The 26,522-nt window shown below is 40.7% G+C and overlaps 1 protein-coding gene across 1 annotated transcript in view; it reads left to right on the top strand.

The window, feature by feature from the left end:
• Positions 1 to 4,099: 4,099 nt before the first annotated feature.
• Positions 4,100 to 26,522, top strand: part of LOC139748721 (transmembrane protein 229B-like) — a 75,213-nt gene continuing 52,790 nt past the window's right edge. The window contains exon 1 of the mRNA XM_071662086.1: positions 4,100 to 4,515. The gene's annotated coding sequence lies outside the window, so the exon portion shown is untranslated. The remainder of the gene's footprint in view (positions 4,516 to 26,522) is intronic.

Here is a 26,522-nt window from a genome sequence, read left to right on the forward strand (position 1 = left end):
AGTGACACATCAAACTCATCTTCCTTATGGGCGAGGTGAGATGAAAACAAATGTATCAGTGTGTGTGTGTGTGCGTGTGTGTGTGTGTGTGTGTGTGTGTGTGTGTGTGTGTGTGTGTGTGTGTGTGTGTGTGTGTGTGTGTGTTTATGTTGCACTGGTGATAAAGGATTGATAGGGGTAGACGTCTGAGAGGGGGGAAGTGAGAGACATGTTTGGGAAAAGGGAAGACTGAAAAAGTGAGAGATTGTGGGAGAAATGGAAGGCGTGTTTTGGGGGAAGAAGTGAATGTTGTGTTCTTGAAGGGGACGTGAAAGGCGCTTGGCTTGGTGCACTGAAACGTGTGTGGTTGAAAAGTGGGAGGTGTGTAATTGAAGCGGAAATGAAGGGCGTGAATTTGAGGGGGAAGTGAGAGGTAAGTGGGAGCTGTGACTGGTGTCTGAGTGAGGGAGGAATGGAAATAAAAAAGAGGAGGAGAGGAATGATGGGTGAGAGGATAATGAACTGACAAATGTGATGAGGGAAGGGAGACAGCTATGGATGAATCTCAGGAAGATCCTTCATGTGTGTGTATGTGCAGGGTGGAATAACAGGCATGGAGGTGATGCGGGGGTGGTAGGTAAAGGGAGTCTTGGCACGTACAAGTAGGACTGGCATATATGTGGCCGTGTAGTGTACGATGTGAGGTCAAGTAGTATGTGTGTGGGTTAGATGGTGGTGACATGTGTGATGCTAGATGAGATCTGACGTAAATATGTGCGTCAGGGAATGTTACAGGTCTGCTGGAGAAAGAGATGATACATGTGAAGATGAGAAACATGTGGCAGGTGTCTTGAAGAAGGGAACTGATTACAGCAGGTGTCTGGTTCAAATGATTCTGACAGATGTGGAGGTTGACTCAGTGATATGTCGCAAGTGTGCAGCGCGTGAGGATAGGACAGTTAAATGACAGACAAATAAACTTGAATTCATTCTGCTCATTTATATTTCTTTTCATTATATCGGATGACGACATAAAGATGATGACGTCAATATAACAGTGCTTTACCATTTGATTTTGTAATCTGTGTGGAGAGCTATGACCTAAGGAGGCAAGATGTGTAGTAGGAATAAAAGGAAGACTAATATATACATAACTAAGCTTAGCAGCCATTTGTCACTGGTCTCAACTGTTAGTCTATGCTCATATCTTGCAAGCGTTGCTCTGGCTTCATCGTACCGTCATTGGTTGCATGTATTTACACTTCCTCACGCACATGTCTATCCTTTAAGGCATCCGCATCGACCAGTTCAAGAGTCAAAGGCGCAGGACGGAAGATCTGGGAAGTGTGAACGTCTGTGCGAGTGGCACGTTCCACTCCATTTCGTGCAAGATCTTGATAGCAATCTTATCTCAGCTTACTGTCTGTATAACTGAGATGACGCACATGGAAGAGGCTGGTGGTGTCCAGTGGCGAATGACCTGAGCCCTGGGTCACCATAGTGACGCCAGATACACACGCCTTAACTGAAGTGTGTAGTAGCTAACTAATGGAAGATTCCAAGTCAATGATGGTCTGCAGCAGGGTTGTGTGATGTCACCATGGTTGTATAATTTGTTTATGGATGGGGTGGTGAGGGAGGTAAGGGCAAGAGTCTTGAAGAGAGGGGCGAATGTGTAGTCTGTAAGGGATAAGGAGGCCTGGGAAGCGAGTCAGCTGTTATTAACTGCTAGTGATAGATTCGATGGAGAGATTACAGAACTTGGTGAATGAGTCTGGAAAAGTGTGTGAAAGGACGAAGTTGGGAATAAAAGCGAATAAAAAGCAAGGTTATTGGGTATAGTAAAGTAGAGGAACAGCTTAGATAGGGTGTGAGCTTAATTGAAGAGAAATTGGAGAAAGCGAAGTGTTAGAGATGCCTGTAGCTTGAGTGGCAAATGCAAGTATGGAGGCGAAATTCTATCATAGAGTGAGTGACAGGGCGAAGGTTACGGAAACATTGAAGAATGTGCGGAATAAGAGGTCGTTATCTGGGAGGTCAACAATGGGTATACTTGGAGGTATAGTAATCTCAACGAGGCATGGGCTATAGATAAGGGTGTGCGAAGAGGGTTGGATGTGTTGGAAATAAAACGATTGAGGACACCCTCGATAAAGCTTCTTACTGCTAAAATTTTCTTCCCACACCATATATCCTCAAGACCTTCCACAAGGCGTCTTTATTAAGTCTGTCATATTCTTTCTTCAGATCCATTAACACCACATAGAAACCCTATTGTTTCTCTATGTATAACACGCACATGCTTTAAAGTAATCACCTACCACCTTTGAAACCACATTGTTCCTCTCCATTCAGATGCTCTGTACATGCTTCACCCTTACAGTCACTACTCTCCCATGCAACTTCATACAAATCACAGAAAAGACTCAACAAACGTATGCCTCTGTAGATTGAATAATCATCCTAATCCCCCTTGTGTTTGTATACTGGCACTATGCATGCATTGCGCCTAAGGCACCTAACCAAGATCCATTCATACACTGAAATTCCTAACTAACCTGTCAACAACACAGTCACCATCTTTCTTAGGAAAGTCTACTGCGATACTGTCCACTCCAGCTGCTTTGTTACGTGTCATTTTCCATAAGGCTTTCACCACCTCTTGTCTCTTTACCAAACCACTCTTCATGACTCTTTCACTTTGCATACCACCCAACCTAAACACCCTACATCTGTCACCCTCTCATCAAACACATTCAACAATCTTTCAGAATACTTCCTCTTCCCCAAGTCATCCCTGTTACCTGTTACCACTTACCCATTTGCCCCCTTCATCGATATTTCCATTTTTTCTTGTTTTTCGCACACGATTTATCGCCCTCTTAAACATCTCATTCTTCCTAAATTTACTAATATTAGCTCACCCCAACTCTCATTTGCCTTCCTTTTTAACCCCTGTCCATTCCTTTCGACCTCCGGCTGCTTTCTCTCAAACATTCCCCAATCATTTGCACTGTTAGCGTCGTCCATATACCTCTCAACCTTTCATTTCTCTTTTGCTAGCAATTTCAGTTTTTAATACCATCACTCAATACCCTTTCTAATCTGCTTATCCCACCTTCCACATGCCACATGCATCTCCCGCACATGCCAGCACTGCCTTCCTAAATACCTCCCACTACTAACCCACTCCCCTAGTCTCTCCTAGTATTTATTCACATAAGTCTTTATCAAGCTCACTTGCTCTCGCCACTCCCTTCTCTGAGCAATAGGGACTATATTTTCAACGTTACTAAGCCTCTCTAAGACTTTAAGCCCTCTCCATATGTTCAGTAAGTCTGGACTTCACTATTTAGTAAGGCTTCCAGCGTTAAGCTTACGGTCCTTCCTCCAAGATGTCATTCTTCTTAAAGGACCCAACACTTTACTCAAGGCCTAAGAGCAAGCAGCAGGATCTCTACGTACAAGCCCATCTTGTATCTGTGCACTTTCAGCTGAATCCAGCTTACAGAAGGCCTGCATTCAGGGGCAACTGCTCTCCAACATCGATCATAGATTACCAATGAAGCGGCTCTGTGACAGACCAGTAATTATGCTCCCTGAGACTGACACACGACTGATTGCCTGCCTAGGGTTGAAACATCGGATATTATATTATAGGTATGTGGTCCAGTTTCTAGTGGCAGATTTATCTGTCCATTGATAGTACCAAGACAAGAAAGACATCCACAAAACGCTTGGTTGTTGGTATGAGTGGAACACACATCGCCCGTGCAAATCTACTCAGGAGGGAGTCTTAGGTGTGAAAAGAGTGTGAGTGTGTGTGAATCACACAGCCTTCGCACTTGTAATATTTCCATTTGTAGGAAATGATAAGAAGATATAAAATACTTTAGAAACCTTGTTCAGGAAAGTACATCAGAATCACATTAGGATGCAACAAACCCATCTATCATATGAGCATTTCATAAGTTATTTCACGTGTATCATAAACACCACAAGCCATGCATGAGCTCATGAAATACATATTTGGAATATAAGTTATGAAATGTCGTATATCTCCGAAATAGATCGTTTCAATAATTCTTTTTCTCTTTTTTTCTTATTGCGAAACGTTGGGGATAACTATTTTCAGCTCTGCTGTATGAATAATTCTGAGCATTATTTCTAAAAGCAGAAATATCACAGAACAGTAGACACCACGCCTCATGCACGAGGGAACAGTATATGAGGACACGAGACCCATGTATCTAGGATATTAAAGCCTGCGGTGTTGTGCTGCTAAGAGGGAGACGAACCCTGTCTCTGCATCATCTGTGCGCTCGACCACTGACCGCTCTCCACCACACCATAGCATCGGGCCAACACACGCGCCACCCCTCCTCCCTCCCTCACGATCACGCGCCGTCCTTTGTGAGCCTCGAGCTGAGCGAGGGGTAACGGCGCTGCTGCATCCAGAGGTCGAGCGGCTCTCGGAAGTGGATCACGGAGTACCAGCTGAGGCCAGAGTCCCTCCATAAGTGGATCAGTTTGAAGGTGAGTTTCACATTCTGACCTCCGCCATACCATGTACTGGCAAGGCTTCAAATCACGACCTCAAACATAACACATGACACTATGTTCACACCTTGGAATTATCATATACGTCACTTGGCATTACGCACGACATTACACATTATGTATGACAATTGACGTCATGCAAGACACAATAACATTTACGTCACCTGTTTTTGTACATGACCCCGAGATTACATACGACACATTTTTACTACATAAGTTCTGTTTCAGAAATGGCAATTCTTTTCATGTTGTTCACCACCCGATATTGTCCGAAGTAATCCCATATTCATCTCAACAATTACCTTTCATTGAATTCTGTCTTCCATGTGATTCGGATGATCAAGATCTCTACTTCACCTTCCTCAAACATATATATTTTATTTCTAGTGAAAATCATTTAGAGACTTTAAAGTTGTCATAACATCCTTAGACATTTTTTTCTAGTTCTTTCTTATTTGATATGAGGAACATATTATCTTTTTCCACAGAGAGAGGACGTTCCTCAGTGTTCTTGGAACCACAGAAAATTTATTCCACTAACTGAATCAGCGCTGCTAACGAGTCCTAACTAGGGAACTGCCTGGTTGGTTGAATCGAACCTTTACATATTTCATCCGTTCAGTCATAACTCAGATGATTATTCCGTTCCCCAAACACAACTGCTTTTACGACTTACATCATACCAGTCTAATTTTCTTTATTCTTATGTCGAATAAGCATTTACTTTTCTTTTTGCGCCTGTATGACTTACATTTGCAGAAAACGACTAATTGATAAAGCATTACATAGCTATTTTCAGGGATTCGATCACTTTCACTCAACTCCCCATTATTTATCAGGATTCCCCATTAATTTCTTCTAATCAAAATCTCTCGTGTTCATCTTTTCTGCTGACCCGACACTGTCAACCTCGGAGACTAGTAGAGGTAAAGTCCCATCTTCTCCGCTCGACGGATGCTGTGGCTATTTTGCCGATTTGTTGGAAACCAGTGGTTGAAACATTATTTTGCCGACTAGTATTTTTGCCCCTTCTCCCAATCATGTGTATATCATATTTTCATTTTCTCGTGGAGGTAAAGTTTTTGCAGTTATCAAGATTCATATAACTGTAAGTTTTGATGACCGGAATGATCAGTTCTGGCAGTTGGCACTGTCGTCCACCGAGGCTGCATGAGAGCAAATACTGTCTGTCTTCTCCAATCCTGGGTAATGAGTTGGGTTAAAAGAGTCAGAATAAACAACCACACCTAACCCTCAACCTCACCAAACCCTCAACCTCACCAAACCCTCAACCTCACCTAACCCTCAACCTCACCTAACCCTCAACCTCACCTAACCCTCAACCTCACCTAAACCTCAACCTCACCTAACCCTCAACCTTACCCAGGCTCACCAAAGCCTCACTCTTTCTTAACCCTCAACCTAACCTAACCCCAACCTTCCCTAACCTCCAGCATTACCCAGTCGCTATCCTCACTTAACCCCAACCTTACAACCTTACCTAACCCCAACCTTCCCTAACCTTCAACCTTACCTAACCGGTAACCTTACTTAACCCCCAACCTTACTCAGTCGCCAACCTTACCTAGCGCCCAACCTTGCCTAACCCTCAACCCTACCTAGTCCCTAACCATAACTAACGTTCATCAACCTTACCTAACCTCAAACCTTACCAATACCTGTAACCTAACTTAACCCCAACCTGACCCAACCCTGGACTTTGCCTGATCCTCTAAACTTACGTAACCCTAACCTGACCTCATCCATATCCTTCTCTTACCCTTAACTATACCTCATCCCTAGCAAGGGAGCTCTGGTTCTGGGCCTCCTACCTAACCTAACGGTAACCCAGACGTGATGGAAAGGTAATCGAAAAAAAATTAGTCGGCAAAATAACGTTCGACCCATCGATGCTGAGTAATCGGCACAATAACATCTGACCCACCAACACCAAGCAGTCGGGAAAATATCCACGACCTATTTTTCCATCATTCATAAGTCTTAGCCATTTTTCAACTTATGTAACGTATACATAAGAATCTACAAAAATAGCATGCATTAGAATATACATATGTAATTTATGTATTAGAATATACTTATGTAACTTAAATATTAGTATAGTTATGTAGCATACGTATTGGAATACACAAATCACGTAAAACCCTCCAACAGACAGTATAAGAACCCATGACCTTTTTTCGTGGTAGTCGAGAACGCTAACGGCTAGGCTATGATCGCCCCTACTGGGGAAATAACTATTCGATTACAAGTAATCGGATACCCTTCGTCTCACCAGTCAAATCCCGTCATGCTCACATTTCCAGCAGCTTTCATTTGACAGAACCATACTATATGGCATTCGATTATTTGTAATCGAATAGGTATTTCTCTATTAGGGTTGATCATAGCCTAGCCATTAACGTTCCCGACTACCATGCAAAAGTCCTGAGTTCGAATCCTGGCTGTTGGAGAGTATTATGTGTTCTATGAAAGTGAGTGCGTGTTCATGCAATAATATATATATATGCATATATATATATATATATATATATATATATATATGTATATATATATATATATATATATATATATATATATATATATATATATATATATATATATATATATATATATGTATGCGTGTGTGTGTGAAGTTCCGAAAACTGACTTATGGTTCTCTAAATGTACGTCACTGCCGGCGAACCACTTATTGGAAAATCGTGCAGCCGGCACTCACCGACCCGACACACTACCACTTTGTTACCACAGCCCCACCACACTGGCACTCACCGGCCATCACACTATCACCTCACCCATCGGACGCCCACCATTCACGGGACTCACCTGAGTAATAAAGGGGGCCGTCTGCATGGCAGTAAATTTCCCCACTCTGTTGAACCGATGGCCATCACCAGAATTGCTGTATATCCCGTGTTACTCACCTCTCACTGTTATCTCCATGACTGATCTGCACACATGGCTGCTGAAGGAGAGTTTATACACGACCAACTAACATTCTACTCAGTTTCGAAGCGTCGCCACTCAGGCATATTACGAGAAGATGGATGTAACACGAGAGTTACCGTGTCACGTATTGTGACGAAGTATTGATTATTTATGGAGGACGAATTGGAATATTCTGAGAATCTCCAGGAGAAGAAATTACATACATGGGTCGAAGCTTTGGTAAGGAGAAATAAGGAAAATCTTTTAAGAAAATTAATTATCATTTTCTTCGTTTTCACGGAAACCTTTTGGGATATATGAGTAGAAGATAATTCTTTTTTTAAATCCCGTAAATTCAAGCTTGCTACATATACTTTATTCATATCATTCATTTTCATCCTGGCTTGGCCTGGGGTGGTTATGTACCTGGAGGGATATAGACATATGAAATCAATGTGCTTTTTCTGTTATGGAGTGGAGGCAGTAAAATGCTATGGCACCAGAAAATCGTCATCATAAAGGATGATGGGCAATAGAAGCCGACACTGGACAGTTACTGGTCTATTTACCACCATTAACAGTCACAGACAGCAAGGCTAACATATTGTGACTGCAGACCTTATAGGTCGACGGGTTCGATGCCCTCCAATATGGATTTCGACAATTATACTTGAAGTAATCAATGTAAAGAGAAAATAATCCTTCAGTCTTAAGTAAAATGAAGCACCTGATTACACAATCTTCACTCAAAATGAAAATTCAATCTGTGACGTAGTGGCCATGAAAGAGATTAAGTTGTAAGGGAAATTCAGTTTATGATCATAACCTGAACAAAATACTGGATGTATTAAGTTATATTACAGAGCTAAGGCGTTCCTGATGTATTTTGTTATATTTACGTTTGTCTATTTAGTTATTTTGTATCTTTTTTTTAGCAAACTTTCGTTGCAAAAATAAGGAAAAAGAAGATAAATGTATCACTTCGTTCGTCGAATCACTCGTTTACCATAGTTTATATACAATGTTTGTTATATACTATCGTGTTTTTCAACACGATAGTAGAGATGGTTTGGTAATGATGGCTGAAATTTGGGAGGTGAATATATATATATATATATATATATATATATATATATATATATATATATATATATATATATATATATATATATATATATATATATATATATATATATATATATATATATATATACATATACATATATATATATATATATATATATATATATATATATATATATATATATATATATATATATATATATATATATATATATATATATATATATATATGCTGTATGTCAATGTTTACTAGTTTAGGCCAGTTACTTATTCTATCGATCAACCACTTTGGGAGGATGAACAGCTGAGTTCACTGTGGACTGACTGCCGCGACCAATGTTCGAACCTATGCGGGCTCGATGGAAGGCGGCCCGTGACTGTGTCACAATTAGCAACGCTAATCCCCTACACCACGTCCCGTTACCTCAAGAGCACGTAAATGACTGTGGAAGGCAACGTTGCTCACGCGTTATTGATCGAGGAGGGTGACGTTGCCATCAGATCTACACTCTGATTGTGGAAGGCGACGTTGTTAGCACGTTATTGATTGTGGAAGATGACATTTCCAGCCCATCACCATCATATATCCATGGCGGATGGCATTACCGGAACGCTCGACAACTTGAGTGGAATATTAAAAATGAAACGTTTTGTTGTTTGTCTGCGTTGACGGTGGCGGAGGGCGCTATGAACGACAGACTCTCACTGGCCAGTTAAGGTGGTGGTCCTGCGTGACACAGGCTTCACTTCGCGTGGAGATAAGCACACCGAACCCCCGCTGAAGCCGTCACGATTTTTAGTACTACAGTGAGTCGAGTGTTCACACACGCCCTTCGTGCTGCCGGCCCTTGCTGAGCTCGGCTGATTGTCCACCAAAGGGTTTCACTCGCGCGTGGTAATATGACTCGAAAGCACAGATCTCCCTATGCCGCTGATGTTGTCGAGAGAGAGAGAGAGAGAGAGAGAGAGAGAGAGAGAGAGAGAGAGAGAGAGAGAGAGAGAGAGAGAGAGAGAGAGAGAGAGAGAGAGAGAGAGAGAGCAAACACGCAAGAACTATTTCGCAAACTAAAACATTTCTCCGAGGAATTTCTTGCATGTTTGTGTCAACAGTGGGAGTTGCTGGATTAAACTCCAAAGAACAGATGACTCAAGTCGTCCTCTACAGAGAGAGAGAGAGAGAGAGAGAGAGAGAGAGAGAGAGAGAGAGAGAGAGAGAGAGAGAGAGAGAGAGAGAGAGAGAGAGAATAATTGTTCCAAAGAATTCATGTGTGTGTGTGTGTGTGTGTGTGTGTGTGTGTGTGTGTGTGTATTACCTATCTGTACTGTACAGAAAATGTGTTATATGTTTCTGTGTGTGTGTGTGTGTGTGTGTGTGTGTGTGTGTGTGTGTGTGTGTGTGTGTGTGTGTGTGTGTGTGAGGTTTTCTGGGTTATGTGCTTGATAATCAATAATCAATCAAGCGTTTACGATTCACATCGACAGACCGATCTGTGTCTCACAGTCTCGTCATGTCAGGGGTAACTAAGTTTCTGTGTCTGTTGCATGAGGTCAGCAGGTTACGTGTGATTCCTTTGAACACAACTTCAGAACTATGTTGTTGTCTCGTCGGCAAGAAATGATAGAACTCACACTGTCTCTATTATCATGTTTAGTACAATGTATATGCCTATAATTTGCTACACATGATATAATTCACACTGTGTCTATTATCATGTTTATGATGTACATACCTATAATTTGCTATACATGTTATAATTCACACTGTGTTTATCATTATGTTTAGAACAATGCACACAACTATAATTTGTTGCACATGGTATAATTCACATTGTGTTTATTATCATGTTTAGTATAATGCATAGAATTATAAATTGCTATTCATGGTATAATTCACCCTGTCTTTATCATGTTTCGTATAATGCACATAATTATGAATTGCTATTCATGGTATAATTCACCCTGTCTTCATTATCATGTTTATAGCATAATCCACATAATTATAATTCTCTGTATGAAATGCATATCCTGGTGCGTCTGCCGGGGCAAAATAATAAAAGTCCTTTCGTGTTATACTGGGTGAAAATACTAGTATTTTCGATGGGAAACCCGTCGTATCCGGGCAGTGGACTGCGACAGGTAGTGTGTGTGTGGGGAGCGCATTCAAATAGCCCGAACGGTGAGTGTACAATAGAATAAATTCCCACCGTAATCAAGTCCATTAACTGGTTAACAGGTGACGGCAATGTGTCATGGGCGGAGAACCTGTGGTGTGCGCCTTCACTCCACTAACTCAGGTGCACAGCATCGATCCCCCAGCAAAGTCTCGCCCACACACACACACACACACACACACACACACACACACACACACACATACACACACACACACACACACACGCCCGGTTTGCCCATAAATCTTATCAAATTGATACCAGAGTTAAAAAAATAAAGAACTGAAATCAGGCACAGTACTGCAGTGAGCTACAGGTGCAAGAAAGTGTTCTAAAGTTATATTATGAAGGTCAGTGTATGTCTACATAAGCGTTCTTTGCTGCATGGCAACATGACAAACTGATGCATGATGTCCACCCAGCTTCAGTTCTGCCTGGGTGAATATCGAATGTCTGCTCGATGTTTGACTCAGGAAAACAAGAACTCAGAATAATAAATGTATTCTTGGTAGTAAAACTTGGAAAAATATTCTTTCGCATAATGAAAAAAAAAAAGATATCATACTAATGATTACGTATCACTTTTTCTCATTATTTCTATGCCAATATCAAAGGATGGTTCATATACACACTCTGGGTATATGATTATCCACATGTGCCCACGTACTGTTTTCGGTGCATAATACATGAGAGCTAGAAAGTGGATGTGAGGTAATGGGGCCATTCTTCTGTTTCTGGCGCTACCGCGAGAAAAAGTTTGTTCAAACTACTGAGGTGTAAAAGTTCGTTAAGTGTAAGTGGTGAGCTGTATGAGAGAATGAACATGATTGGATGACATATCAATTGATAGGCGTGTAAAGGAGAGACCTTTGGATGTAAATGAGCTGCCAGGGGCAGCTGGTGGGATGTCTAATCACTTTTCTGCAGAGGCAAGTTCAGGCAGAAATTTTTGGAAAGTAAGAAACATTATTTCTCAGTAGAGAGTGTGTAGAGTATGTGAGCTTGGAAAAAGAAATGTGGGAAGAACTACCAGGAGAAATTGAGTGTAGAACGGCAAAAGGTGAAGGTAAATGAAGCTGTGGGAGTGGGTGAGGAATGGGAGGTATCTAGGAAAGTAGTGCTGGCATGCGAAAAAGAGTGGTGTGCGGTGGGATGATGAAGTAAAATTGCTAGTGATAAAGATTAGCGTTTGGGAGGTATGTCCAGGAAAGAGTACAAAAGACTTGGGGATGTATAAGAGAAAGCAGCAGGAGATCAAGCGGAAGGTGTAGAGGTTGAAAATGAGGGCAAATGAGAGGTAGGATGAGCGAAGTGTTGGTAACTTTAGGAAGAATAACAAGACGTTTTAGAGGGAAATTAATTGCGTGCGAAAAACAAAAGAACAAATGGGAATATCGGTGAAGGAGCCAAAGGGGAAAGTGGTAACAGTTAGTGGTAAAGTATGGAGACGAAGTGACTATTTTGAATGACTGTTGAATGTCTTTGAGTGAAAAATCACTTTGGTGAGGTTGTATCATTGGTTCAAAGGAGTTTAATTTTTCTAGCTACTGAACGTAGCGCAACCTTTGGTTACAGAAACCTTTAGAAAGGTTCTGGGCAACACCAGGACTCTTTCATAGAAATTGGTCCATGGATGATTACAAATAAGTAAATAAATGGTGCGAAAGCATGTCTAAATCTCCTCACAGAGGATTATCACTGATGGAACCTTTCCTGGTGAGTGCTCCATTTGCCTCTCTCACATGATTCATCAACTCCACTCCCACGTACACTGACTCATAGCCATCACCATGAGCTGTTGCCACCCTCATCCACTACGAGAAGCAAAGGGAGCACCTCACTCATCACCTCTTATGATGTCGACCAGTATCAACATTACCGTCAACCATTATCACCATCAACAATCAGCAATACTGGCATTAACATATACTACGACTGTTATCGATCACTACCACTACCACCCACCACCACCATCACCCACCATTGTTATCATCTACCACCATCATCACCATCACCTACCATTGCTATCATCTACCACCATCCTCCTCTTTCACAACCCATAACCTATCTATAACTAATCACTAACACCATCCACAATCACGACGATTACCCTACCAACCCGCCATCATCATGCACTACCAGCAAGACCCATCTACCACGATTACCAACTACTACCACAACAAACACCACGCACCATCACACAACACCAGGATCACCTTATTCCACGGATCCAAACCTCCATCATTCACAACCACAACCACCACCACTACCATCGTCGTAAAACAACCTTCATAACCACTCCTCCAACACTCCATACGATCGACGTCATCAAACGGTTACTCAATACACCCACACCAACATTTGTGCAAGACGCTATCACCAGACGTGGTATAGCGGTTAGCGTTCTTGCCTGGTTGCGACAGTTGGTCCACAGTCCACCCAGCTGTTCATCCACCCATAAGGGTTTGTTGATAAAATGTGTAAGTGGCAAAGACATCGGTATATATATATATATATATATATATATATATATATATATATATATATATATATATATATATATATATATATATATTGCAAGGCGTCACAATAGTGTGCGTGATCTAGTATAAGCATAAAACCATTAGGAAAATGAAACACTTTATATATATATATATATATATATATATATATATATATATATATATATATATATATGTATATATATATATATATATATATATATATATATATATATATATATATATATATATATATTTATATCATTAATGAGGTGGCTTTGATTAGGGCCTCAGTTGCCCGTGCCGTCTCAGCTAACATAAAAAGAAACTCAAGCAGCACGAACCACACTACACTACCACGTATACAAAGACGCCCATCGTTGCCCACCAACCAACCAAACACACCACACCAACCCAACACCAGACACCACCATCACCACGAAGCAAAACACATCACCACACAATAACCACAGCTCACCATCAGTGTCACTAAGCTCCACCACCACCACCACCACCACCACCACCACCACCAACACCACCATCACCATCACCATCATCACCATCACCACCACTACCTGCCAGTGACATGCTAATAATTGAGTCGAGCAACCCACACCATTGATTCGCCGGCAGCGCCCAGGCACGGAGGAAGGAGTTAGAGGTCGGGGCACATAACTCACGGCTCTAAATACGAAAGTAAATCTAATGGTTTAACCCAATCGAGGGAGACACAGAACGCAATCAAAACGCTTTCGAAAGAACAGAATCAGCATCTATCTCGTGGAAGTGGCCCAGTATTACGTGTCGATCGTTCCTCTGGCGACAGATTTTTGCTCCACTGGACGTGGCATCAATATGGGGGTCATACCAGTTTGCCGAAAAGGATAGATAGATGTATTGCATGCTCTCTGCCCTGAAGGAGATGCTAAAACTCTGTCTAAAAATAGTTTGCACGGGGAAGAAAACTGAGATTCCAGTGGAATGTGTTTTGAACTAACATGCAGGAAATGTCCCGCGTTGATTGTGTCTTTAAGAATAGACTTCAAAAATGCAGTCGTGAAAGTCCGGAAGACTAAACACTGCTTCATATATTCCTGCCGACGGTAGGGGCTCCTCTCACACACACACACAAACACACACACACACACACACACACACTCCCGTCTGTAAGAAGCCAACAACAGCAATGTAGCACTTATTGCAAGCCATCATTGGTGTGGTTGTGATTCGAAAGCACATGAATCCAACGAGGGAAGGACCTTTGATGTCGTTTGCATACCAAGACAACGATAGCACGAGCTGAGTCGTTATTTCATATCAAGCGAACGATAGCGTTCATCTTAGCATCGCTTTCACATCGAGGTAGCAACGACCCAACATGTGATGTCGCACTCCTAGTAAGGTAAGGGAAGTGTGATGTGTCATATCGCTTTCGTATGAAGTCCGTGAAACAGTGCGGTTTGCCGGTTGCTTTAACATCAAGTCATCAATACTGTAACTATCGCATTTAGGGAAAAGAGGTGTGTGTGTGTGTGTGTGTGTGTGTGGCTTTGTGTTAAGACAAGATGGGGCATCGACTCTGCTTAGACAGGAAGGGAGTGGATTCCGTTTAGACAGGAGGGGAGTGGAGTTTGTGTTAAGATATTGAGGTATGAAGCCAGTGAAACAATGTGGCTTGTCGTGTTGCTTTCATATCAAGCCACCAGCAGCGTCGCTTGAAGTGTCGCTTTCATATCAAGCCACCAGGAGCGTCGCTTGTCGTGTTGCTTTCATGTGAAGATAAGAAGCACGTGACATTTAGTGACGTCCACATATCAAAAAAAATAAGTGTGACTTGTACAGTCGCTGTCGTATCAAGGTTACTACAAGGAGACTTAGCAAGTTCGTTTTGCATCAAACCAGCGACACTGTAGTTTGTGATGTCTCCTTGGTATCGACCAGCAACACCTAGGTTTACAGTAGCTTTCTCATATCAAGACTAGCTAGGCTTGCTTTATCATTCTTATATCTTCCAAGGGCCAAGACTCACGTCCTTCCGGGCGTAGTCTCATATTCAGTTCGTATACAGACGAAATGAGTATTGACCCATTATGACACCTTATCGTCACAACGATCAGAGGCTTATCATGATGAAAGTGGTCTTCGTGTGACTTGATAATTGGAGAGATGAAACATACCAGAAACATTTCACAACAAATAAAGATACATTTCAATGCAAACACCTTCCTCAGCATATTCTCTTTAGGAGCTTTATTCGGATTCCACAGTAGATACAGAAGCTTCAAGTCCATGGCATCCCATAGGACTGAAATCAAATCACTGTGACTAGGTAAATAACCAAAACAAGTCAGTCAGTCAGGAGAGATGGAGAGATATACGTGCGTTGCTTCGTCTCTTATCCCAGTATATACTGTGTCTTTGCTCTCATGTGTGTTGTATATATATATATATATATATATATATATATATATATATATATATATATATATATATATATTATCCCTGGGGATAGGGGATTAAGAATACTTCCCACGCATTCCCTGCGTGTCGTAGAAGGCGACTAAAAGGGGAGGGAGCGGGGGGCTGGAAATCCTCCCCTCTCGTTTTTTTTTTTTTTTTTTTTTTTTTTTTTTAATTTTCCAAAAGAAGGAACAGAGAATTGGGCCAGGTGAGGGTATTCCCTCAAAGGCCCAGTCCTCTGTTCTTAATGCTACCTCGCTAACGCGGGAAATGGCGAATAGTTTAAAAGAAAGAAGAAAAAAGATATATATATATATATATATATATATATATATATATATATATATATATATATATATATATATATATATATATATATATATATATCTTTTTTTCTTCTTTCTTTTAAACTATTCGCCATTTCCCGCGTTAGCGAGGTAGCATTAAGAACAGAGGACTGGGCCTTTGAGGGAAATATATATATATATATATATATTATCCCTGGGGATAGGGGATTAAGAATACTTCCCACGTATTCCCTGCGTGTCGTAGAAGGCGACTAAAAGGGGAGGGAGCGGGGGCTGGAAATCCTCCCCTCTCTCTTTTTTTTTTTTTTTAATTTTCCAAAAGAAGGAACAGAGGGGGCCAGGTGAGGATATTCCAAAAAAGGCCCAGTCCTCTGTTCTTAACGCTACCTCGCTAACGCGGGAAATGGCGAATAGTTTGAAAAAAAAAAAAAAAAAAAAAAATATATATATATATATATATATATATATATATATATATATATATATATATATATATAGTGGAAAGGATCTCAGTTGAGCGCGTAATCAAATATATTCCTATGAGTCTATGGGGAAATGAAGCACGATAAGTTCCCAACTGCACTTTCGTGTAGTGATCACATCATCAGGAGAGATACAAGAAGAAACATAACATTGAGTTGATATACAACGAAGAGACGTAACTAGGACCCCGAATGCGTTCGAGTCTGGCAACAAGCGTATCATAAACTTATGTGGACAAGAAGGAAAACTGTTTACGAATTTTGTCAACAATAGAGCTCTCCACTTTATATCGACATTCACTAATATCAATGTTACAATTCTTTGTGTATCTAATAACAGAAGATTCAATGATATTTCTCGTGGCACAGGAGTTAGAGTTAACAACTAAGATAGCATTACTCTAGTCAGTACAATGATCATAATTTTTAACATGATTAAACGAGGCATTCTATTCTTGTTGCTTATGTCTAACGGAAAGATCCTTACCAGTCTGCCTAACATAAAACTTATAAAAATTTCTACATGGTACTTCATAGTTGCATCCTGCAGGAAATTTCTTGTGAGATCCTGATTAAGATATTCTTTATAAAATCGTTGTTGCTGAAGACAACATTTACATTAAATGATTTAAGCAACATGGGAAGTAAAGTAAAATTGTCATTGAAAGGGAGAACTAAAAGGTTCTTGGCGTCAATGGGAAGTTTTGGTTTAACTCTATAAAACGATTTCTTTGCCAACTTAAGGGATCTATTGGTGAAAGATCCAGGATACTTCTACTTGGATCAAATAGAATATATCTTCTCAAACTCATCATCAAGAAGCTCTGGACTGCAAATGCGTAATGCCCTAAGGAACATAGACTGGAATGATGATAATTTAACAGTCATGTTGAAATGAATAATAACGGATACACGAGCATACATATGAGCATATATTTTTTTTCATACATATTCGCCTTTCCCGCGTTTGCGAGGTAGCGTTAAGAATAGAGGACTGAGCCTTAGAGGGAATATCCTCACTTGGGCTCCCTTCTATGTTCCTCTTATTGGAGAAGTAAAGAAAAAAAAAACGGGAGGGGAGGATTTCCAGCCCCCTGCTCCCTCCCCTTTTAGTCGCCTTTAACGACACGCAGGGAATACGTGGGAAGTATTCTTTCTCCCCTATCCCAAGGGATATATATATATATATATATATATATATATATATATATATATTTTTTTTTTTTTCTTTCTTTCAAACTGTTCGCCATTTCCCGCATTAGCGAGGTAGCGTTAAGAACAGAGGACTGGGCCTTTGAGGGAATACCCTCACCTGGCCCAATTCTCTGTTCCTTCTTTTGGAAAATTAAAAAAAAAAAAAAAAAAAAAAAAAAAACGAGAGGGGAGGATTTCCAGCCCCCCGCTCCCTCCCCTTTTAGTCGCCTTTTACGACACGCAGGGAATACGTGGGAAGTATTCTTTGTCCCCTATCCCCAGGGATATATATATATATATATATATATATATATATATATATATATATATATATATATATATATATATATATATATATATTATATATATATATATATATATATATATATATATATATATATATATATATATATATATATATATATATATCTTTGAAACAATAACTATTGTAATCCTCAATTGGCGTTACTCTGTGGCCATTTTGGGCAAGACCAGACCAGCGCACGTCACAGTAATGGTTCAATGTGCGTAATTCTTACTTCCCTCGTCCTGTACAGCTAACGGACATCGTTAAAGCCGTGGTGGCCCTTTCCAAGTTCGTTCCACCGTTGGGCAAGGCGAGCCTCCAACTATCCCTTAAAACCCGCTCGTGTTCTGGATTATCCCTCGTCTTCTTCATGCCACACATTACTCTATTACTGTTATTTGCTCGTCTGTCATGAGTTCCTTAGCGAGTGAAAGAACGGTTCATTTTCCTCACCCTTCGAAACTGGCGTAATTTGCCCTTTGTATCCTCATGTTCTTTCTGCTATCTCGTTCTTTGTGAGGATGGGTTGATCTAGCTTGGTTTATTGTTTATTTAGTTTTAATTTCATTGCTTTGTCTATTTCTGGTGCAGTCTGTCTGTCTGTGCGTCCGTCTGTCTGTATGTCCGTCCGTCTGTCCGTCTGTCTGTCTGTCTGTCTCTGTCTGTCTGTCTGTCTGTCTGTCTGTCTGTCTGTCTCTCTCTCTCTCTCTCTCTCTCTCTCTCTCTCTCTCTCTCTCTCTCTCTCTCTCTCTCTCTCTCTCTCTCTCTCTCTCTGGTTGAACAACCTGTGGTTTATAGTTTAATTAGATCTAATTAGACTGCTTTGTCTGTTCCTGGTGCTCTGTCCGTCTGTCCGTCTCTCTCTCTCTCTCTCTCTCTCTCTCTCTCTCTCTCTCTCTCTCTCTCTCTCTCTCTCTCTCTCTCTCTCTCTCTCTCTCTCTCTCTCTCTTACTGTACCAGTTATATTCCGCTTTTCTATTTCGCCATATTTACCCTCTTCCCTTTTTTTGGATACGTATTTCACTTTTGTTCCCCTCACTGTCATCTCTCCGATCTCATTGCCTGCACTAACCTTCCCCTGTCTCTCCTTCATCTTACCTCACATTTAACTCTCATCGTACTCACATATGATTTCCAGTTCCTCCCCACTTTCTCACTCGAATCATTTTTCCTCCCTATTTGACTGCCTTCCCCCGTCATGGAGCGGTGGGTAAAGGGACTGCCTTCGCATCCTTGATGCCAGGGGTCGATCCACGGTGCTGGAGGAGTGCAGTGCAGTGTTGCGCGATATGGTATGCGCAGTGGTTTGGGTTCCTGCCGGCCCATCTAGATCCATATTCGAGGACTAGCTCATTCAGCCGAGGAAGTCGCTATTTTCCCCTATGGGGAATGGAAGGACTGACACCTTTTCTATACAACTGCTGTAGTTATCAATATCTAGATGCAAGTACAGATGTACCTAGTCCCATGTGTGATTTTGCGTGATGTTAACATTACTTGGCAAGTGTGACTTCAAGATTGTTATAAGACCTCTGTCCACAACGAACATCAGCTTCACTTTAGAACTTTGTCTATTGTTTTCCAGATTCTATTTTAGATTTTTTTCTTTAAGCAATTTCTGAACAGCTGAGTTAGATCTATTGGCTCTGATGTTACTCCTGGAGTAGATGTGAATTCTGATCTTATAAAATATCTTTCTATTTCTACTGGTCCACGGATATCTCGTTTCCATAGAAAGCCATTAATACACTATTATTTGGAGAACTTGAAATGACTCACAGCGATAACTTGAGCCTAAACTCGTGAAGGAAATGAGTCATGAATACGGCAGTAAAGATGATTGCATTGCGTGTAGAAATGGTGTCATCCGCTCACAGTCACACAGGCAGGTATGAAAACATATACAGTTTTCTGTCTCACTTGCACCGTAGTCTAAATAAAGACGATGTGTGTGTGTGTGTGTGTGTGTGTGTGTGTGTGTGTGTGTGTGTGTGATTAATATTTATCATTTATATGTTACAGGGAGAGTTTTACTCTCGTATTGCCCCGTTTCTTAACCTTTTATATATCCACCATTTATTTACACACACACACACACACACACACACACACACACACACACACACACACACACACACAAACACACACACATACACATACACACACACACACACACACACACACACACACGCTCACAAACCACCCTAAAGAAGGTGTGCGTAATCATCTGTTTGTACTGCGCGGGGAGGGAGTCCTATACCACTGGGGCCTTATGTGTGTGTGTGTGTGTGTGTGTGTGTGTGTGTGTGTGTGTGTGTGATCACGTTGGGCTTTAGAAACGATAGAAAGAACGAGATGGGGCGAGAGGGGGCGGTGGGAGTCGGATGGGGGAGAAACGGAGACAATGCGAAGGAGGAGAATGGAAAGAGGTTAGTGAAAGTGGAGAATGAGAGAGAGAGAGAGAGAGAGAGAGAGAGAGAGAGAGAGAGAGAGAGAGAGAGAGAGAGAGAGAGAGAGAGAGAGAGAGAGAGAGAGAGAGAGAGAGAGAATCTTTTCAAAAGGGCTGATTCAATGGCAGTGTGGAACCGGAACCAGCCCCACTGGAATGTTAAAGAAAACTGAGAGAGGGAACTCTTTTACTTTTTTTTGAGATGAGACAACAATATTCTTGGCTGGGTACGGTATGAGGCGTCCTTGTAAAGACCTATAGTGGTAAAGGTAATGAGATAAGACCACTGGTATCATCTAGGGAATGTATGTGGCTTCCAGGCCTTAGTCCAGCTTCCTTTTTCCATCTCTCTCTCTCTCTCTCTCTCTCTCTCTCTCTCTCTCTCTCTCTCTCTCTCTCTCTCTCTCTCTCTCTCTCTCTCTCTCTCTCTCTCTCTCTCTCTCTCTCTTCATCGCACGTCACCATTTTCTCCACTGCGTCTGTCTTTGAGTTTCCTACCAGCTCCTCCTGTTATGCGATACCTGTAAATGTTATCATCACTTTCATTTTATCTTATCTCTCCCGGGACACTTTAGCCCAATATTAGCTTTCCAAGGACACCTCGGCTTTATCTTAACTCTACGAAGAAACTTTAGCATTATAGAAAATACAAAAATACGAAGGAATTCAAACAGCAACAGACAAATGGGTCATTTCAAGGCTGTTTGTGCTTATGGAATATCTCACAGACTCACAGAAAAGTGTGGTCAAAGTTAGAAGGAATACAGATCAATCAAAGAGAATAACCTACAAACTACAGTTTCTACTGTGATGGCTCAGATGAAAGTTGTGGACGCGAGGCGAAGTATTTGTCGAATGCATTCTTGATCGCATTTATAGTACTGCCTTCAACCACTCCACTTGGCAAATCGTTCCATGTGTTGACAACCCTGTTGACGAAAAATTAGTTCGCCTCATTCGAGGTATGTCGTTTACCTACGCATTTGTATCCATTGATACGAGTAAGATCAGACGAATCAAGTTTAAGGGAACTTAATAAATCAAGATTATCAAAGCCTTTGATTATTTTGGATAATTGTATTAGATCACCTCTTAACCTTCTCTTTCAAGCTAAATAGAGATTTATGAAGGAAAGATCTAGGATACCTGAACTTGGAATCAACAGAATATATCTCAAACTCATCATCAATAGATTCTGGACTGTAAATACTTAATGCCCTAAGGAACATCAACTGGAATGATGATGGTTTCATTCTATCATGTTGAGCTGCGTAATGAAGAATATAAGAACAAACATTGGTAGGTTTTCTGCAATGCTAAACTTGAACACGTTTCCAGCCCTATGGATCATGCAGTCATGCAGTCTACAAATGGTAACATGCAATCATTTTCACTTCCACAGTAAAGTTGATGGAAGGTACTAGATTCTTAAGCGAAGGCAGAAATGTTTGTAAATTTTCGCTTTTTGGCCAAACATAAAGAACATCTACATCCCTAAACAGATTGCTTTATGGGGTGATATATCCCTTAATGATTTTGTTTTAAAGAATTCACTGTATAGATTACTTCATACTGGTGAAAGAGAGTAATCCTATAAGCATAATGTTCGTTAAACTGAAGTACGCGATCTTTTATACACAACTGTATCCGTTCAAGAAACAGAGAATTTGGAACAAATAAATCAAGAATATCCAAGACATCAGCACGATGTTCTGGCCAGTCACCAACTGGAGCTTGTGTGAACAAGGACGACTCATCAAAACTTTCAAGGTTGAAACCAATACCGACCTGGATATCATTAAGCTTTTTAACTAAATCTACATATTTCATGATATTAGATTTTGATACATTACCAACTAATTGGATTCATATAGAAACTAATCATTTCCATAACTTACTCATGGGTCTCGCTGGATAGTTTGGCTTACGTGTTTTGATAAGTTCGTACTTACATGGTAATGAAGGGGACAATGATGAAAGTCTTTTGATGCGAGAATCATTACCTTTCAACAACAACTTCAGTCGTTCATCAAAGAGAGAACTAACAGTGTCTAGGGGATTTCTACTTTATTCAAAGTGTGTTGCATCATCACATGAATGATTATTCATTTTTGACAGATAATCATCTTTGTCCACAATCAAAACTGTGTTAGCCTTATCTGCTTTAGTTATATGCAGTTTACTGTGTTTCTTCATGTTCTTAATTGCACCGATGAATCTTTTTGGACAATTTAGAGCAGCTACTTTTGGCAAACAAGCATTTGATAGATTTAACCCCAAAACTTCCCTTGTTACCAAGAATCTTTTAGTTCCCCAGTTTTGTGATTATTCTGCCTTAGTTCCTAACCTTCTTATATCCAATAATGTGAATGTAGCCTTCACCTATGACGATACTATTACGAAATCTTATAAGAAACTCGTTAGAAAATCCTGCAGGCTGTGTTTACAGAATATCTTGTAAAAGCTGTAACATGTTTTATATTAGACAGCCTAGTAAGATCTCTCTTTGTTTAATCGTTAAAGATCATGACCATTGTACTGTAATGAATATTAGTGAAGGTCTATATAAACTGGACAGCTTTGTCATAGACAAAATTTGTAAACGGTTACCTGCCTTGTCCGCTTAATTAAATTTTATGACACGTACGGTGCCAGACCCGAACACCTGAAACCAGAAACACTTGTGTACCAACGGCGTCTTAGCTCCGTCTCTCTTGTGTACATTTACTGACTGTTCTAAGGTTTCTATCCTTTTCTTGCACCTCCCCTGACGATGTGATTATGCATATATATATATATATATATATATATATATATATATATGTGCGTGTGTGTGTGTGTGTGTGCATGTGTGATAAAAAGATTATATACATCAGAAATGGAGGGACAAAGAGAAGGGTGATACTATGTTAGAGATGGTAGGATGAAGTGAAAAAGATTTTGATTGATTACTGCATTAACATGCTCGAGGGTATAAGGCATGCAAAAGATAGAGTGAACTAGAAAAATGTGGTATACAGGAGATAGTGTGCTGTCAATGGACTAAACCAAGGCAGGAGAAGCAGCAGGGGCACTTCGGAAAGGTCTGTGGGCTTGGTTGTGGTAAGGAAAAACGAAGAAAAGCTTCTCGACAGATGATGTTTGCAAAATCATTGGCTGAGAATCAACAAAAAAATCTCTCCCATTGGAAGACGAATTGAGACTGTCACACCTCTGGATATGTATAGCTTTTTGCTTTATCAATAACATACCTTTATTGATTCCGGATGGAGATGAAAGCTGAGTGTGGGTCGGAGGAGAGGAGAGGTTTTTTTATTCTCTCTCTCTCTCTAGTTCGATATGGCCGGTCAAGGACTTGCTTGAATGACCTTAGATCACGAAATGATGAAAACCATGAATCATCTCGTCCTCCATGGTTCTTATCCGTTGCCAGATCCATTTCGCAGTCCCTAAGGCATTCCACTTTCTCCAGGTCCTGCTTATTCAAAGACGTCCCTGAAAACTTCTTCTTTAGACTTCCCGTCGCATCTCATTTCCTTCACCTCATTATCAGTTACCTTGAAGTTTCTTTATATATTCGCGTCCTAAGACTCTCTCGCTAACTTCCGAAGTTTCTCTAGGTCCATAGAGCCTTTTGTCGTAGCCGCGTGGGACTATGGAATAAGAAATGACCATGATATCCAGATCTACGTGTTTTAACTCAACTTACACCAAAAGTAGGATTATAATATCAGTTTGTCTAAATGCGTTACGAAAAGTTACATAAATACACAGACGAGACAGACCCCATCGTCCGGGCAAGGTGGTCTGGCCTTAACATCATTGGAAAACATGTAGTCTCCTTTAAAGAAGAAGAAGAAAGTGATAGCAAAGCAATGGGCTTTGTGCCCAAGGCTTTAGGTGGATTGATTATAGGAGAGGGATGTCACAAGTTCACTCCTAAGGCCAAGATGACAGTTATAGGTTACTTTCAGGTTACATTTTCACAGCCGAGATTAAAAGGAAAATTTTCTAAGCTGCAAAAATGATAGCATTTATCTCACAAGTGTTCTGTGACTTTCATAGGTAGATAGTCATTGATGATCAGCTTGCATTACGACGTGAATGATAGGAATCAAAGAGCAAAGACGTAAGAATGAACTTTGAATACATTTTTTAATGACATTCTTTGGAATCATTCTTTTCACGTACCTGCAGTTTTGGTTGTTTATAACCATATCATGCAAGCATTCGCCGCCTCCCCCCCTTTCCCTCCGAAAACTAGCTGCCTGCGTGCCTCTGCCATTAGCTGTATCATGCAACCTTCGGCAAAGCTACTGTCGTACATTATTACTGTGTTTGCCATTGGTAACTCAAGCATTGGGTTTTACTATCCGTGTGTTACGAGGGAGAGAGTTTTGTACTCGCGTTGCCCCGTCTTTCCAGTTGTGATGTCTGTGTTTTTACTTTCACAGTTAAGCTTTGGAACTTCACATGTTTTATATTTTCCCATAACCTAACCTAACCTAACCTAACCTAACCTAACCTAACCTAACCTAACCTAACCTAACCTAACCTAACCTAACCTGTCGTCAAGGACTCATAAATTTTGTCTCTTTTTATACGATCTTTTTCGTTTGTCAACCTGTCTTTTTTTTTTTATCATCCTCGGTGAAAACTTTTGTTTGTAAATAGAAATATCAAAATATGAAATTGGAAAACAGGATATATATATATATATATATATATATATATATATATATATATATATATATATATATATATATATATATATATATATATATATTTTTTTTTTTTTTTTTTATACTTTGTCGCTGTCTCCCGCGTTTGCGAGGTAGCGCAAGGAAACAGACGAAAGAAATGGCCCAACCCCCCCCATACACATGTACATACACACGTCCACACACGCAAATATACATACCTACACAGCTTTCCATGGTTTACCCCAGACGCTTCACATGCCTTGATTCAATCCACTGACAGCACGTCAACCCCTGTATACCACATGACTCCAATTCACTCTATTCCTTGCCCTCCTTTCACCCTCCTGCATGTTCAGGCCCCGATCACACAAAATCTTTTTCACTCCATCTTTCCACCTCCAATTTGGTCTCCCTCTTCTCCTCGTTCCCTCCACCTCCGACACATATATCCTCTTGGTCAATCTCTCCTCACTCATTCTCTCCATGTGCCCAAACCATTTCAAAACACCCTCTTCTGCTCTCTCAACCACGCTCTTTTTATTTCCACACATCTCTCTTACCCTTACGTTACTTACTCGATCAAACCACCTCACACCACACATTGTCCTCAAACATCTCATTTCCAGCACATCCATCCTCCTGCGCACATCTCTATCCATAGCCCACGCCTCGCAACCATACAACATTGTTGGAACCACTATTCCCTCAAACATACCCATTTTTGCTTTCCGAGATAATGTTCTCGACTTCCATACATTTTTCAAGGCTCCCAAAATTTTCGCCCCCTCCCCCACCCTATGATCCACTTCCGCTTCCATGGTTCCATCCGCTGACAGATCCACTCCCAGATATCTAAAACACTTCACTTCCTCCAGTTTTTCTCCATTCAAACTCACCTCCCCAATTGACTTGACCCTCACCCCTACTGTACCTAATAACCTTGCTCTTATTCACATTTACTCTCAACTTTCTTCTTCCACACACTTTACACACACACACAATTTTTTTTTCATGTGTATTCGTCATTTTTCGCATTAACGTAAGGAACAGAGGACTGAGCCTGAGAGGGGAAAATCCTCCTTGGCCCCCTTCTCTGTTCCTTCTTTAGAAGAATGAAACTGGAAGGGAGGATTTCCAGCCACCGGCTCCCGCTTATTACTTGTTACTGCTTATCACTACAGTTTATGCGCCTAGAGTAAATGATTCTTTGAATGTTCGACGACTTTATTTAAAAACCGTTTCGTATGTTTTCAACTGTTGCAACATCCTAATATTGAATCTGGTCTCCAAGCTGCTCTTCTTCGTTCACCCTCATCTGCACCCTACATCCTCCTCTTACCACGACCTTTCTTCCATATTCGTACCCTTCCTACGGTCTT

This window comes from Panulirus ornatus, chromosome 1 (assembly GCF_036320965.1).
Source record: "Panulirus ornatus isolate Po-2019 chromosome 1, ASM3632096v1, whole genome shotgun sequence".
NCBI lineage: Eukaryota > Metazoa > Arthropoda > Malacostraca > Decapoda > Palinuridae > Panulirus > Panulirus ornatus.